At 47.0% G+C, this 16,878-nt stretch overlaps 1 pseudogene; it reads left to right on the forward strand.

The window, feature by feature from the left end:
• The first annotated feature begins 5,526 nt into the window (after window positions 1–5,526).
• LOC119361567 overlaps window positions 5,527–16,878 on the forward strand; it is an 11,985-nt pseudogene continuing 633 nt past the window's right edge.

A 16,878-nucleotide genomic window follows, 5' to 3' on the forward strand; every position in this document is an offset into this window, starting at 1 on the left:
GAAATATTATCAGCCCCAACACACTCAAGAAGGTGGTCTGTTAGCAGAACTCGGTCCCATTACAGCAGATCAAGAAGAAGGGACGGAAACGAAAGACTGCGAAGGGCGCCGGTGCGAGCCAGCCGGCACTGAGTACGATCCGTGCTCAGGACGGGCCACCTTCACCTCAGGATATCTCGAGGAGGGTGCATATGGCGGGTAGGGCAATGCTACCGACAAATATGCTCAATGCTGCAACCGGTGCTATGCGGAGTCTGCATGACAGCGTTCTTTCTTTGGAGAAGATGCGTCTCTCCCAGAATGGCATACCCGGTTTTCGTGGCCAAGGTGCCAGAGGGCAAGGGCTTTGTGGATGGCGCCATCGGGGGTACGATCGTCCTGCGGTTTGATGACATCTTTGCTATGTTTAATCTTCATCCGCTGCACTACACCTTCGTTCGGCTGTTTTCGCTGAGTATGGAGATGCGGATCATTCGAGACAAGACCCCGGACATCGTGATAGTCAACCCCTTCTACATGCGTGCCAAGATCTTGGGCAGCGCTGGGGACCGGCAAGTCGCGAGTTCACACCTCGAAGGTGTCATTCTGGCAAACCCAGATAATGATAACTTCCTCGTGCCTTACTTTCCCGAGTAAGTCATCCCCTCACCGCCCCGTAACATATGATTTCTTAGATTTCGATCGTTCTTTTTTTTCTAACATTCTGTGTTCTGTGCAGTGACACACATTGCACACTCATCCTCTTAAGCCCGAAATAATCCACGGCCACGTATTTCGACCCGGACCGTGACTCCAAGACAGACTACACAAATATCAAGAAAGTTCTTGATGATGCTCTCCCCGGCTACGCCACATCTGGAGGCACCTTTAAGAGGCCAGTTCGTAGGTACGGCAGGCACGTGTTCACCCACAATACAACATTTCCCTGCGTCAAGCAGCCGCCTGGCGGTCAGAAGGATGCCTACTACGCCCTCCATCACATGAGGGCGATCATAATCACCTTCTGCTACCAAATAATGTCAAAGATTGGGCCGGAAGCTTGGCGGCAATCCAGGACGCGAACCTCCGACAAGAATTCTTTCGCATCCAGTCGGAGTTTGCAGAAATCATCCATCAAGATGTCCTTCGTACCTCGGGGCAGTTCTGCCTCAGAGAGCAACCGTCCAACAGTGAGATAGACACAACACTTCAAATGCAGGCTGACAACGCCCGCGACTTCATGACCATCATGAAAGACGGCGGCTTCATCCATGCTCCGGTCCCATGAGTCGAGTCGAAAGTAGTGATGCTATTTGTAGTTCTGAAACATCGATTAGCTCATGTTGTAATTAAACTTTAATGAACGTGTATGTCTCTTTGGTTTGGACAGTCATTCAACTTAGATCTAATCGATGCTATTTATTAGTAGGACCATGAATCGTGCTATTAATGTCTTGCTTTTCTCTTCCGATCTTTTTGTTGCATACTTATATATTGCTTATGTATTGTCTGTTGTTTGGCTTGTGCATAGAGATGCCGTTGTATGTCGTGTACAAGGGTAAGGTTCCCGGAGTCTACGACGACTGGGAGGAGTGTCGGAGACCGGTTCACCGTTTCAGCGGTAACAGTTACAAAGGGTACACCACTAGGGCGGAGGCGGAATCTAGATACGCCCGCTATCTAGCGGGAGAGAGGAGGGAGCGTTGGAGGAACCGGGTGAAGACCAGTTTCATCGCGATGATGCTCATCGTGATGACCGCAGCTCTCTTCTATGTGATGGTAGTTTAGATGATCGATATCGACTTGTAATGTGAAGACAAACTCGCTACTCGCGGTCTCGAGACTTGTAATGTTCTATCTTTGTTCGGTCTTTTGAATTCGGAGACTAATATGATGAATTGTATTCGGAGACTAATCTTCTATTGTATTCGATGAATCTGTTGTTGCTACGTGGTGTTGTCTAAATTCTGTTCAATAATATATTTTGTAACCTGTAAAAATATCAGAAAAGAAAAAAAAATCCCTAATATTCATACTAGTGGCGCACCACACAAAACACTAATGGCGCACTGTGATAATCACACTAATGGCGCATCACCCACTGGTGCGCCATTAGTAAGCCAAAGCACATGGGTACATATGGCCCCCTGGGAGGCATTCTAATGACGCACTGTGGGCTATACTAATGGCGCACTACGTGGTGCGCCATTAAAACAACAGATACTAATGGCGCACCAGTAGTGCGCCATTAGAATTTAATTCTAATGGCGTGATGCTAGTGGCGCACCAGTAGTGCGCCATTAGTAGGCAAAACTGGTGCGCCACTAGCATGCCTTTTCCAAGTAGTGACTAGACTTGGCACTGGTGCTCAAATTATTCCAAATTTATTTCAGACTTTCCGGTGATGTTCATTTACCGGGAGCGGACATTTTCATCGACAAGATGTTGTGCCAGCTCAGTATCTCGTGGTTGCTCATAAGGGTAGGGTATGTATGTGTGTATTCATAGGGGTGAGTGTATTGTATGTAAGCATCTGTGATTGTTGACATGCAGCTGGTAGAAGATTTTGCACAAAAAAAAAACACACGCCAATTACACATCTGTTGCGTCGCTTGCAGTTGCACGTGGAGGGTCGGTGTGTGCAACCTTGGTTGTTGTTTCCCATTGTTAAAAAAGAAAAGGAGATTAAGAAAACCCTAGTTGACGCGCAGGATGGCGCGTGCATGCAGTTGCACATTGGCACGACTCATGTAGTTGTGCATTGGACATGACTAAGGCCCTATTTGTTTGGGCATTTGCTTTTGCGTTTGCAACTTTTTTAGGGCATATACAATGGTTGATAAGATAGTTTTATCTTAAGTCTTGCATGTAATTTAGAAATGACAAAAAAATATCTACAATGGGTCATCTCTTAGTCTTATCTTCAATAACTAGCCATTTCTAAACATATGGTGAGACATATTGTGTTAAGAGATAATATATGTCCTTCTCTTAAATAAGAGAAGACAAGCCTTTTTTTTGTGAGTTCTCTCTCCTCCATCTCATCATTAATCCTACGTGGCACTTCTAAGATAGCACCATTGTAAATGCTCTTGCTTTGCCCAAAAGATATAGAGGCTCCTAAATAAATGATTTTGGAGCTTTTATGGCTTTTGGAGCTCAATGTTGTTACATTGATTCATCAAAAGCCAAAAAAAACTCCAAAAGCGCCTATTTAAGAGCTTTTATGGCTTTCTGGCCAAAGTTGAAAAGTTGCAAAAGACCAAATAAACAGGGCCTAACTTTGCTCTAGTTATTGTCCATTATTTTTACAGCACAAGATAGCAGGAGCTGAGGATTGGAAGATACAATTTGCAGCACAGGTAGGACAATGCGCATCACCAAATAACATGAATTATAACAAGAAAAAAATCAAACACCCTTTGATGTAAGCAAAAACACAAAAGGAGAACCTAAAAAAGGAAAACATGAATTTGTCGAAGTAAGAAATAGTATAAACAGAAGAGGAGAAAGAGAAAAAAAAAATCGACATGTGATCTCTGATGCTTCAGTACAAAATATCCATCGGTACAATAGTGTGCATCCTTCATATCCAAACGGGCCGCAATGGAAAGGAAAACATAAAAGCAGCACAGAAAAGTCCGTCCGTTTCTCCAAAAATAAAAATGCCCGTGTGCGTCATTCATATCCAAACAGGTCAAGAGCGCAGGCGAATCGCTCACCCACAGGAAAAGCCCGTCCATATTACAAAAAAAAAAAAAAAAAGGAAAAGCCCGTCCGTTTCTCAAAAAAAAAGAGGTCCATCCGTCGTGTTCGGCACGTCCGCACGTCAACGGCTACCGAATCGACTGAGATTTTTCTTCTACCTAATCGACTGAGATTTAACGGTGCTTAGCATGCCCAGTCACGCGGTAAGATGGTGCGAGGCACGTTAGCGTGTTACCTCCTCCATCCCAAAATAAATGTGTCAAGCTTAGTACAACTTTATATTAAATTTAATACAAAGTTAAAAAATTTATTCTAAAATTAGTATAAAGTTAAGGGCGGTACTAGGCGCCGGTCGACCGGCCCAACTTTCGGCCGGTCGAACCCTGCGCGTCCGATTTGGCACCTTCCAGCCATCGGATCTGGCCAGCGCCCCCACCCCCCTTCGTCCCCACCCTCCCACCTCTGTTCTTTTCCCCCAAATCACATCAACGAACACAAGGGGAAGGAAAGAAAGAGCAGAAATCACCATGCCCAGCAAACCTCCTCCCTCGGGTGCTCCTTCGCGACGCGCGGAGGCCGTGTTCCTCGTCGGCGGCTGCCCCGGCAGCACTAGGGCGTAGAAACTCTCTGGTTTTCCATCGTTGATTGTAGCACGGCTTCATTCCTGTCCAGCACCAAAATAAGTGCTACAAAAACGAGATGCTGGAATCGGGAGTCGCATTTGGTGGAACCGGCGACTACGGATGTTGCGACCAGCGAGTTGATTTGCTGGAAACGGCGATCACACTTGCTGGATCCTATGACCACGTATGTTGGCCCCGGCGAAATCAAAAGCTGGAACCGTCGTTGCCAAAAGCTACTGCCGGCAAAATACAATGCTACAACCGGCGAATTAAAAATAGCTACTATCAAAAAAGGAATTGTTGCTACCGGCAAAATCAAAAGATGGAACCAGCGACGCAAAAAGCTACTACCGGCAAAAAATATGCTGGAACCAGCGAATCAAAAATTGGTGTTGGGGGATGAAATTACTGCGACCGACAAATAAAAAGCTGGAACCGACAAATTATAAAGCTGCAACCGGCTAAATCGAAAACAAAGCTATAGCAGGAGCATGACGGCCTTGCGATAACATGGTGTTGCATCCGTAGGGGTGTGCGAGTGCCGTCGCCTCGAGCTCGCGGGGGAGGGCGCAAGGTGCGAGACCATGGCAGCGAGACAAAAGCTTGGAGAGGAGAGAGTAAGCAACAACGCCAAGCGGAGACGAATCCTTGGCGTGGTGAAGCGACGACGGCCAGCGCCAGTCTCAATGGATAGGGGAAGGAGATGCGTGAGATGTGTGGATAGGAATGAAGAGCTGGCCTGGTTGAGATGATAAGGCTCGAGTGCGGTGGGTGACCCCGCGAAAAACTCACACGTGTGTATGAACAGAAGCATCTGATTTCCCTCTAGCGAACGACGGGCGTGTGACCGGCCCAGCGCTCGGCTGGTCGGCCGGGTGGAAGCGTTTACACTTATTTTGGGACGAATGGAATATTATGAAACCCATAAAAAAATACTCTACGGTGACAGTACGGTTTTGTTTAGAGGAAAGTAGCAGCCAATACTCTCTCTCTCTCCTATGAAGAGGGGCTTCTTCTGTTCTCTACAATCTATCATCTGATACCCTCCGCGTCGTGCTCGTCAGAACTGGGATTTCCTTGGTAATATTTCCCCTCCTCCCATGTTCCCTTTCTCGTGCATGGACATGGATACAATTAGAAAATTTAATCAGCTCGTTCTTACTTGAGTTTGCTGATGGATGTTCTGGTACATGAATAATTGATGTTCTCAGCGAAGATGGAAGATCCAGACGCTGCATCCCCTCAGCCGGAGACGCCGGATCCTGATCCTACTTCTCTTCAAGAGGCGATGCAAGATCCTGTTAATGTTTGGCTGGGGCCCGTCGGCCCCCTCCTCCGGAAACTCCATTCGCTCGCGGCTAGTCTGCCGGATGGGCTCAGTGCGGATGAGATTGATCTTCTCAGAGATGGTATCAAGAAATTATGTGCCCCCCTGCAGGATATGTCGGAAGACGAGGTCGACGCTAGCGTCATGGCCCGGTGGTGGATGAAGATAGTTCGGGAACTTTGTTATGACACGGAAGATCACCTGGACGAGGTCGTCGGCGCCGGGGCTCATCTCGATTTTTCAGAATTTTTTGCTCGTGTGAAGGATGCGAGTAAAAGACGCGAAGGTTTCCGGTGGTCGACTGTCAAACCAGCTGACGGTGACCGGAGGGAAGCCGGGGTCAGCTGCCTCACGTCCCCCGAGCTCCCGTTTCCTATCTGCGGCCGTAGTAGTACAGTTGGTGTTGCGGAGCCCCCAAAGAAGCTTGTTGATCTGCTGGCTTTAGACGACGACGACGACAAGCAGACACTCAAGGTGATATCTATAAGTGGATATGCAGGTACGGCCGGGCCACCGGAGTCCTCTTCAACTTGAATTTCATGTCTTCTCTCTGCTCCATCAATAAGTTTTTATCTTCTTCCTTGTCAATTTGCAGGTGTCGGAAAGACAACAGTTGCCAGAACATTGTATCACAAGCATGCAGGGAAATTTCAGTGCCGGGCATTCGTGACTGTGTCCCGGAATCCAGATACGAGGGGGTTCCTCGCCAGCATGCTCTCACAACTTAAGGCACCACGGCCCCATGGCTTTCCTGATGTGCCGGACCTTATCGATGCTATCAGCAAACATCTCCAAGGCAAAAGGTAAATAATATCTGCCGTTTATATAAGCAAACTGTGTGTTCTCCGAACAAAGCACAAAACTATTTGCGGGGGCTTTGGACTGTTAAGGACAATAAATAAATAAACATTGATTGTGTTTTTATACGATGTTTATTATCTTTTCACAATTCTGAATTATAAAATGGCATGTGTATCTTTTTTTTTCAAAAATATGAAAGTGCAAAATCACACCGAAGCACGTTTTTTCACTCAAGTACTCAAACTTTGTGTTCTCAAAAGCTTAAATAGCTCAGTTCGGGAGAGAGGGTTGAGTGAAGCTTTAAAAAAAAAGCTACGAATGGAACATGCTAGAGAGAGGGTCATCTCGCTGGTTGATGCGACCGCTGGAAAGAAGAAGAAGAAGCCGTCGGCGCCACCAGTGGTGCCGCCAACCCAGCAGGCCGTGGTCTCAAGGGTGAAGACTACGCTGTGGTCGCCACTGGAGGTTCACTTGTTCCTATGTTAGACACAACAAATGTATGTGTGGTGTACTGGGGTGTTTTCTGTTGTCAGTTTGGTGAGTTTGCCAGCTTGTTAGTTCAGCTTCGCTGGGTATGCCTGCAACTTTGTGCCTGTGTTATGCTAGTTTCCCATGGATGTAGTCCTTCTTAATTGGAATGTACGAGGGTTGTCCAACGCTGCCAAGAGGAAAGTAATGTCTAAGGTAGTGCGAGATTTGCCATGCAATGTAGTTTGCCTTCAGGAAACCACGGCTGCACAGGTGGATAGGCAGTTCATTGCTGAATCAATTGGCCCCAGCTTTTTCAACAATTTCATCTTCAAAGAGGCTGTTGGCTCTAGGGGAGGGATTGTGTTTGCCTGCTCAGATGAATTTCAACTTTCCTTGGCTCCTGCGGGCGTGTGTCGGTACTCTGTTATAGCCAATATTGTGGACAGAACAAATGGCTCTTCTTGGTCAATTACTGGGGTTTATGGGCCGCAATCAGATGACGAGAAGATCAACTTCATGAACGAATTACGTCAGCTCAAGAACACCGTTTTGCCACAGTGGATGGTACTTGGAGACTTCAACCTCATTTGTAGATCCAATGACAAGAGAAAGACCAACATCAATTTGCGTATGATGGGAAGATTCAGAAACACCATTGATGCCTTGGAATTGAAAGATTTACTACCATTGAGTGGACGTCGGTTTACTTGGTCTATTGAGAGAGAAAATACTACCTTAACAATAATATATTGGGAGTCTACCTTCCCTGGTGCCACATGGCGCCGGCCTCGACGCAATCTCTGACCACTACCTGCTAGTGCTCAAGAAGATGGAATCCCAGAAGGCGTTATGCTCCGACGATGCAATTCGAACCCTGCATATCAAACTCTCAAGGACGGCTACGACATTAAAAAAAGTGGGACAGATATCGAAGAGTCCAAAGTAACTTGGCATTCAACATCGCCAACGAGGTCATTTTAAACCTTGATTTGGCCATGAAGGATATAGGGCTGACTGAACAGGAATGGACCTTGAGAAGGGCATTAAAAGTAAGACTTTTGGGGATTTCTGCAATGGAGAGGGTGCAATGGATGCAGAGATCAAGGCTTAACAAAATTGAAGTTGCTGATGCTAGCTGTAAGTACTTCCTCCTACGAGCAAATGGACGAGCAAATGAATCTCGTTCTTAGATCGGATAGTTCTTAGTGAATGTTTGACGGCTATGAGCTCCATATGCACAATTATGAAAGGGCTAATCAATTTTATACATCTAATTGCGTCCCACTCAGCAGTTTTGCCCCTAGCTTTCAAAAATCCTTGGGCCTGCTCAAGCCACTTTGCTGCTCTTATCGTTTTGCCCTTCCGTCAGGTTCCGTCCAGTTAGTGTTGTTGGACCGTGTATTGACTGTCTGGGGACTTTTCGTTGGACCATTTTGCTCCTGCTTCTTCACTCTGTAGCAAGACACTGCCAAGTGGGACCCATCACTCAGAAAACCACCTCTCTCATCTCACTACCATGTGGGACCGACGATGAACCAAAACAAATAACTAATGGACATTGCCACATTAGTTTTGCCTAATACTTTTGGTACGATATAATTAACACAACATTAATCATTTAAAACAACTATAATTAACACATAAGCCTCATGGGTTGTAGATCGCGGGGATGTGAGCCGGTGAAGTTTCGCTTGCTGTGCTCCTGGAAGAACGCCGAAGATGGAGGCCCCGCGGCGGTGCGCTGTGGATCTAGGCTAGCGGGAGGCGTCGGTCGAGGCTGGCCCACGTGGGTATGGACGAGGATCAACGGGGATGTAGAAGTTGCAGCTGGTGCCTCGTATGTTGTAGTGCCGGATCCAATAGGGCTCGCAGCGGCGCAGCTCATTACTGGATCCACGTGGACGTCGGGGGTGAACGGATTGAGAGGTGGAACTCCATGGGAGGCATTCATGGTGGCTTTGGTGCCGCTCCCTGCTCCTGTCGAGGAAGAGAGAAGAGGAGCGTGAGAGAGACAGGGAGAATTGAGAGAGGAAGGGAGGGGGAAGATGGAGAGGAAGGAGCACGGGCAAGGCGGCGCTTGCGTCCAGCCCCTATGGATCAAGCGCGGAGACAAGGCGGATCATGGCAGAGACGAGGTGGGTTTCAAGCGCGAATACGAGGCAGGTCGGGGCGGTTCTCCTCCTGCGGGCCCTCGAGCCCAACCCCGACGGGATCCGTGGCTCTACCACCGACGAGACCGCCGCTGGCCATCGATGGGATATGTGGCTCCAGCGCCTACGGGATTTGAGGGAGAAGGGGGCAGGGGATCTGGGAGACCGGGACTAGGGTTTGACCGACAGGAGAGAAGTAAAAGGGAACACGTGATGGTTTTCTGAGTGATGGGTCCCACTTGGCAGTGTCTCACTAGAGTGAAGAAGCAGGGGCAAAATGGTCCAACGAAAAGTCCACAGACGGTCAACACGCTGTCGAATGACACTAACTGGATAGAACTGTGACGGAAGGGCAAAACGATAAGAATAGCAATGTGGCTTGGGCAGGACCAAGTATTTTTGTAAACTAGGGGCAAAACTACCGTGTGAGACTCAACTAGGCACAGAAATAATTATCCCATTGTGAAAATACAACATTTGTTATTCAAAGAGTGCCCCAGAATTAATGACTAGATGTTTTATTTTTGTGGGTTTCAGTATGTCTTTCTTTTTTGTTCACTAGTCATGTACTTTTTTGGAAATGGAATATTTTACTGATTTTTCACCATGTATCTAGACGATGCAACCACAAAAAGTTCGGCTTCCGGCCTTGCATCGGAGATACACACAGCCCGCAATTAAAAACACATAAAATGGGACAAACTCATTGAAAGTTTTAGTTACTAGAAGAACAAGAAAAAAGACACGCCTAGTGCCACAAGAAGGAGGGCTTAAGACCGAACTCCGCGTCCCCCTCGAGTCAATCCTGTGGGCGACATGGAGGGAAACCCTAGCCGCCTGGCGAGCCCTTCCCCACCCCTCGTTCCTCCCTCGCCGCCGTCGGACAAAGCCCGACCAATAGGAGCAGTGGTGGGGCTCCTCTTCCCTTCGCATGTGTTTGGCTGGCATGGGACAACCCGATCGAGTGGAGGCGCCGGGCTAGCATGGGGCGCGGCTATGCGCACTTCTGGCGGCGCCGTGCGGACGACGAGTCGACGACATGGCTACGTACTAGTGGTGCGGTATGGTGGTTGCGTGTTGTGCAAGTTCTGGAGGTCGCGTGCATCAACTGTTTCAAGTCGGATCCCTCTAGAGCTAGCGCTTCGATGTCAGCGGCCAGTGCGGGGTGGTGGCGTCCATCGTTGGCTTCAGGAAGGATCCTCCTGGCGCCTAGATGCTAGCGGTCCGGTTTAGGTTCTCCAGCGGCTTGGCTGGGTTGTTACTCTGCTTCGGATGTCCTTCTCGATCTTCCTCATCAACTGATTTGGAGGGTTAAGCTCCCATGGCACTCTCATCTCAGTAGGTTTGGGTTGATGGATGGCTGCCAGATCCAGAGCAGACGGAGGTTCACGGTATAAGATGGGGACTGGAGGAAACTCTGGTCGGCTGGTTCAGCCCGGCAGCGGTGATGTCTCTCGACGTCGTTACCCTCAATGGAGGCGAATCCGGATCCGGGGTACCTCCAATCCACCCCAACCCTCTCCCAGATGTAAGTCCAAACTCCGTCTTGGATTGGGTGGCGGATCGTGCCCTCCATGGAGGTGCTGTCTTGGGAGGCTTGGCTATTTGGGGGAGGGTTGCCGTGAGCAGTGGGCTCCATGTGAAAAGGGCTACAGCGGTAGTGATGGTGTGAAGGCTGGCAGCTGGAGCGGCGTCGCATTCACCACGTCGACGGCGATGGGTCTTGGCGGACCGAGTCTCTGCGACAGATGCGTCTGGATGGACGAGCACAGGGCGGTGGCGCTATTTGACGCCGTGACCGCGTCGACAGATGGCAGGCCCGGTAAGGATGATGCGGATCTCCTTCCTGCAGATGGGCCAGCGGTTAGATGGTTGTGGTGGTTAATAAAACATGTGCATGTGGTGTACGCTTTAGTTTTGCTGCACCGGGTGTAGGCTCCTGTTATGTCATGTGTGCGGATTGGCGGTGACCCGGGTTCTAGATGGTGGGGAGGGAAGGTAGTCCGCGTTTTTGAGTTTATAGGTATGAGTGATGACTTCGGATGGTTTGATATATGTTTTTGACATACTGTTTTTGAATAATTACTAAAGATGGATGTATGCATCGATTGATGCAGAGGCCCGGGCTTTCAACCTTCTTTTTAAAAAACAGTGCCACTGGAAGGCTCATAATGCCGAAATGGAGAAACTAGGCTGCCACCCATCTGGGGATAACATGTCCCCGACAACCTATCTCTAGCCACGTACATGCTGCCCTCACCAACAGAGGATCCTCCTGTCGCTGAAGAATAGACCAAGTATGGAACCAATATATAGATAAATACATTTTTTTTGAACCGGGCTAATCCCCTTTCCATTATAGAAATAATGGAAATACAGCCATATCCGAGTTCAAACGAAAAGGGAAAGGGAAAAAGCGAGTTCAAGCACATCCAGGGAAACCCGCTGTGAATGCTCGCAATCGAAACATCCACTACGAGGCAAAAAACCCTGGAGCACTATCACCATGCAACAAAGTAGCAAAGGTTCAACAAACACCCATAGCCTACCCAGAGGCGATACAACAGGAGCATAAAGCTAACATAGACTGCTATAAATTCTACTGGGATCCACCAAATAGCACGACCGAACAGCTTCAAAAGAGGGGGGCAACTTTAAGGGCCACAGCGCCAGAATCACCCTAGATCGGCGTCCGCGTACGCAGTCGCACAAAGCCTCATCATCCTTAGTGTTCTTCAGAAGCGCTGCCCATGTTTCAGCTCCGCTCGTTCCTTGCCCTTCAGTAGACCTGCCCAATAAGATAAATGTACACAAGCAGTGAAGACAATTTCAAAAGGAGATGAGAATTTCTTAAATTCAAAGGAGGCCTGATTTCTGTGATTTCAGATGGCCCAGCAATTGGCCGCTAGGCCCATAGTGTAATATTTGTTCCCAATGGGGAAGAAAAGCATAACACCAGGAGTAAAACTAACAAAGATTGTTAGGACATAATTCAGTACCAAGCACCGCTCCAACAGTGCGCTAGGCTACCCTTGCCACATGGCAAAGAAAAAATAGGTGCAGATAGGTTTCTCTGCAATCACAAAATAAACAGCGCGGGTTGCCAGCCCAATTCCTACGTTTCATAACATCTTTGGTGAGGACAACATCCTGAAAGAGTTGCCAAAGAAAAATCTGAATTTTTACAGGAAGCTTAGCCTTCCAAATCCATCTGTAGTCGCACCCAGCAAGGCCTTTTTCTAAGTATGCATACACGGATTTAATTGTGTATTTGCCTTTGGTACCAAAGCCCCATTCAATCCTATCACGGACATCAGAAGGTTTAAGGTTGTCAATGACACCCTGCACCCCCTCCAGCTGGCGTGTCAGGTCGATATTTAACCTGTGCCTGAACACTCTCCCACCAGTCCGGTCCCTAAACTGGGCAATAGTGTCATTCGGGTAATTAGCGATGCTAAACAGCTCTGGATAAGTCTCACACAGAGGTGGATGAGATCCAATAGGGTCATAACACAGTCTTGCTACATTGCCAGAGTTAATCACCACTTTTCTTCCGGCCATATAGATAAATACATAATCTGTATAGGAGAAATTATATTCCTTTTATTAAAAAAGAATGTTTACAGCTAAGCCACCGTGACCAACATAGAGCAGACGCTCTAACCAGGACCAAAACCAGCAATCTATATGATAACCCCTCAGCCAATTACCAAATATATTAGCAACATCTTGAGGTGGTGATAAGCTAGATGATACCTGAACTATACACCACATGTCTCTAGCAAAATGACATTCGAAGAAAAGATGATGAATTTATTCATCGTGACTATGGAAGCTACATTTAGACCTCCCTAGCTAGCTACTTTCATTTTAGAATGTCGATCTTGCGCATGTACCAAGAATATCTTGATAAATGTGATTTTTAGTTTCCAAAAGTATATATTTTTAATTGAAATATTGGAACGAGACAACACCTTTATTATACATGGAGTTGATGGAATATTGATGGTTTTGGTGAAAATTCCATCTAAAGGCGGCCACATAAGTTATTCCATGTAATCAAATTTTGCTCAATCCGAACCCGATGAAATGCCTTAGTTTTGTGGACGTTTGATAAATTTAGCACATGGTCTGGAAAAAGTAAGTTAGGTATCGTATTTACATAATTATTTGCAATATATACTCTTTATGTATTTGCTGTTTTTGTCTGACCTATTGAACATACAAAACTGCGCAGGTACTTCATCGTGATTGATGATTTATGGCTTGCATCCATATGGAATATTATTAGCCATGCTTTTCCTCGGGGTGATTATTGCAGCAGAATAATATCAACTACACAAATTGATGATGTAGCACTGGCATGCTCTAGTTATGACTCAGGTTATATATATATATGATGGAACCTCTTAATGATCATGAGTCTAGAAAGTTATTCTTCGGTAGAGTGTTTGGCTCCGAAGATGGCTGTCCAACAGATATCTTAGAAGTTTCAGACATGATTATCAGGAAATGTGGTGGTTTGCCATTAGCAATTGTAGATATAGGCAGTCTGCTAGCATGCGAATCCAGTATCGTATTGGAAAAATGGAAGCACGTACATGATTCTTTGCCGTCCACTTCCGAAGGGATGAAAGATTTTCTAAACCTAATCTGCAATAGCCTTCCACACCTTATCTACAGCAGTCTTCCACCTCGGTTGAGGACATGCTTGTTATATCTCAGCATGTATCCACAGGGCTACGCGATCAAGAAGGATGAGTTGGTGAAGCTCTGGGTGGCTGAAGGTTTTCTCAGTGTTGTGGTAGGGCGAGACACACAAGAAATTGCCGAGGGTTATTTTGCCGAGCTTGTGAGCAGAGGAATTGTCCAGGTCGTGGATACCAGTAATAACGGCGAGGTGTTTTCGTGTACGGTTCACCAGACGGCCAGTACTGGATTATATTAGGCACAAATCCATGGAGAAAAATTTCGTCATCACCGTGGACTATTTTCAATCTACTGCAGCACTTTCTGACAAAGTTCACCGGTTGTCGATCCAGTTTGGAGGGGTAAAAAGCGCATACATACCGGAAACCATTGTAACATCCCAAGTTCGATCACTTATATTTTGGGGTTTCTTCGAGTGTGTACCTTGTTCCATAAAGGATTATGGACTTCTTCGAGTTCTGATTCTTCATATTTGGGCTGACGAAGACAACGAGAGTTTTGACCTCACAGGAATCGGGGAGCTATTTCTTCTCAAGTATCTCAAGATTGAATGTAATATCACTGTTGAACTTCCAGACAAGATTCAAGGGCTGCAACACTTGGAAACACTGGAAGTATATGCAAAAATAGTTGCTGCTCCATCAGATATTGGTAATATGAAGAGATTACTGCACCTCTGCCTTCCGAGCGAGAATATTCAGCCCAGTGTAGTTGCCCACATGACATCTCTTCGCACACTCAGGTATTTTGATCTCAGCAGGTGCTCAGTAGAGGATGTTTTACATCTTGGAGAGCTGACCAATCTCCAGGATCTTCAGCTCACCTGTTCTACGGTACAGCCAGCAGAAAATCTGGAAAGGAATGTGCAACTACTAGGCTCGACTCTCGAGAAACTCAGTGTCTTGCAGTCTGTAACTCTGGTACCAGCCGCTTCAGGCTCCTCTTGTGTACATATTCCCCGGGATGGCTTCAGCATGGCGTCTCCTCCTACTCGGGAACTGGTTCTTCGGAGGATCGAGCTGTCACAGCGCTGTTGCATCTTCTTCAGCCTACCTGAGTGGTTTGGGGAGCTCAGGAGACTCTGCATTCTTAAGATTGCAATTAGGAGGCTATCGATGAATGATACTGATATGCTGCAAGGACTTCCTGCCCTCACTGCTCTAACCCTGTATATCCAGGCAGCCCCTACAGACAGGATCGTCATCAAGAAGGAGGGATTCCAAGTACTCACGTACTTCAAGTTCATCTGTGCTGCACCATGTGTGTCCTTTGTTCCAGGAGCAATGCCCAAAGTCCAAAAGCTCAAGCTAGGCTTTAATTCAAACAGAATGAAGCAGCATAGCTTTCGAATGGCTGGCTTACGTTTCTTGAGAGGCCTTACAGAGTTGTCTGTAAAATTTGGGGTTGAGGATGCTGAAAAATTCGACATAAAAGCTGCCGAGTCTGTAATGGAGGCTGCCATATGGAATCCTCCAAACACTCCAATAATGAGAGTACGATGTGTTGATGTGATTTTTTGCGCCGAGGAGGATAAGAGTGCAGCGACTGAAGAAATAGAGGAAAAGCTGGAAGGCAAGAAAAAGGAAGATATTGATACTCATATGCTTAAAGACTTCCCTATCCCAGTCACAGATTTTCTTCCCGGTCAGTTCTCAGATTCTTCAATGGCCAAGGTCAACACATACAAAAATCCCACCCAATTGGATTACACTAAAATCCAAACAGATCCAATGGGATACCCAAGCATAGGCTTACAGAAGAGGGAACATTGGGAGGAAAAGCGACATGAAATTGAGGAAAGCAAGAAAAAGAAGATGAAACGGTCGGTGGAACATGCGAACGATCCATTACTGGATAGCAGGTACGTGTTTTTCTTCTTAGATTAAACCTGCCTTTCTTATAATCCTCTCTCCATTACCGTGCCCATCTGTTCACCATTTTCCCTTCGATCTTAATTACCAGATATGCGATAACACATCGTGTTGATGTCGTGACGGGCACCATGGGCTCCCTCCTCCCCAAGCTGCTCGAGCTCCTCAAGGACGAGTACAACCTGGAGGCCAAAGTCAAGGCCAGTGTCGAGTCCCTCCACTTCGAGCTGGAGAGCCAGCAAACTTGCCTCTTGGGGTTGGCATGGCCGGAGCCCAAGCGGCTGGATGAGATGCTCAACGGTTGGGCCAGGGCTGTAAGGGACTTCTCTTATGATGCGGAGGATGCCGTCGATTCCTTACCCTTGCGCATCGAGGGTTCTCGGCGACTCATTACGTGGGTCACTGGGTGGTTAAGTAGAAAGAAGGCTCACAAAGAGATCGCCCACACGATCAATGGCATCAAGAGAAAGGCATGGGCTTTGTCCACACTCCGTCAAAGGTGCTTGGGCAATGTCCGCCTTGCTGCGCATCCAAATGCCGCAACTAGCAATTACCCTCGCTTATTTGCTACGTTTGCAAATCCGACAGAGTTGGTTGGCATCGAAGTTCCAAGGGACGAGGTGATATGGAAGCTGACACATGGAACTGGTGATGTGTTCAGGAAGCCGAAGATAGTCTCCATTGTTGGAATGGGAGGATTGGGGAAGACAACTCTTGCTAAAGCAGTGTATGACAAGATTCAAGTGCAATACGATTACAAGGCTTTCGTTTCGATGTCTAGGGATCCTGACATACGGAAGGTTTACATGGACATCCTACTTCTAGTTGACAAGCAATCGTCTATGGGTCCCAGTTTGGCAAATTTGAGTAAAGGAGAGCTTCAGTACAAAGTAAGGAGACTACTTGCGGACAAGAGGTATATATATGCATCCACCTTTTATGCTCAAGTTCACGAGAGTGGCGTTTTGGCTCCTAGGTGCATATGCACCCATTGTCGAAATCCAAATTCCTAGAAGTTGAAAAATTCGAAACAAAAATCCCGCGTGTATATCCGGACATTTTATGTGCGTTCACAAGGTTTCGGTGAAAAACGACGTTTTTTATGGCTTGTGTAAAAAAGACAATTTCTGATGCTTCATTCTAACTATTCACGAGGCATTTCTTTATCTTTTTTACACAAGCCACAAAAAACGTCGTTTTTCACTGAAACCTTGTGAACGCACATAAAATGTCCGGAT

Source organism: Triticum dicoccoides, chromosome 2B (genome assembly GCF_002162155.2).
Source record: "Triticum dicoccoides isolate Atlit2015 ecotype Zavitan chromosome 2B, WEW_v2.0, whole genome shotgun sequence".
In the NCBI taxonomy this organism is placed as follows: domain Eukaryota; kingdom Viridiplantae; phylum Streptophyta; class Magnoliopsida; order Poales; family Poaceae; genus Triticum; species Triticum dicoccoides.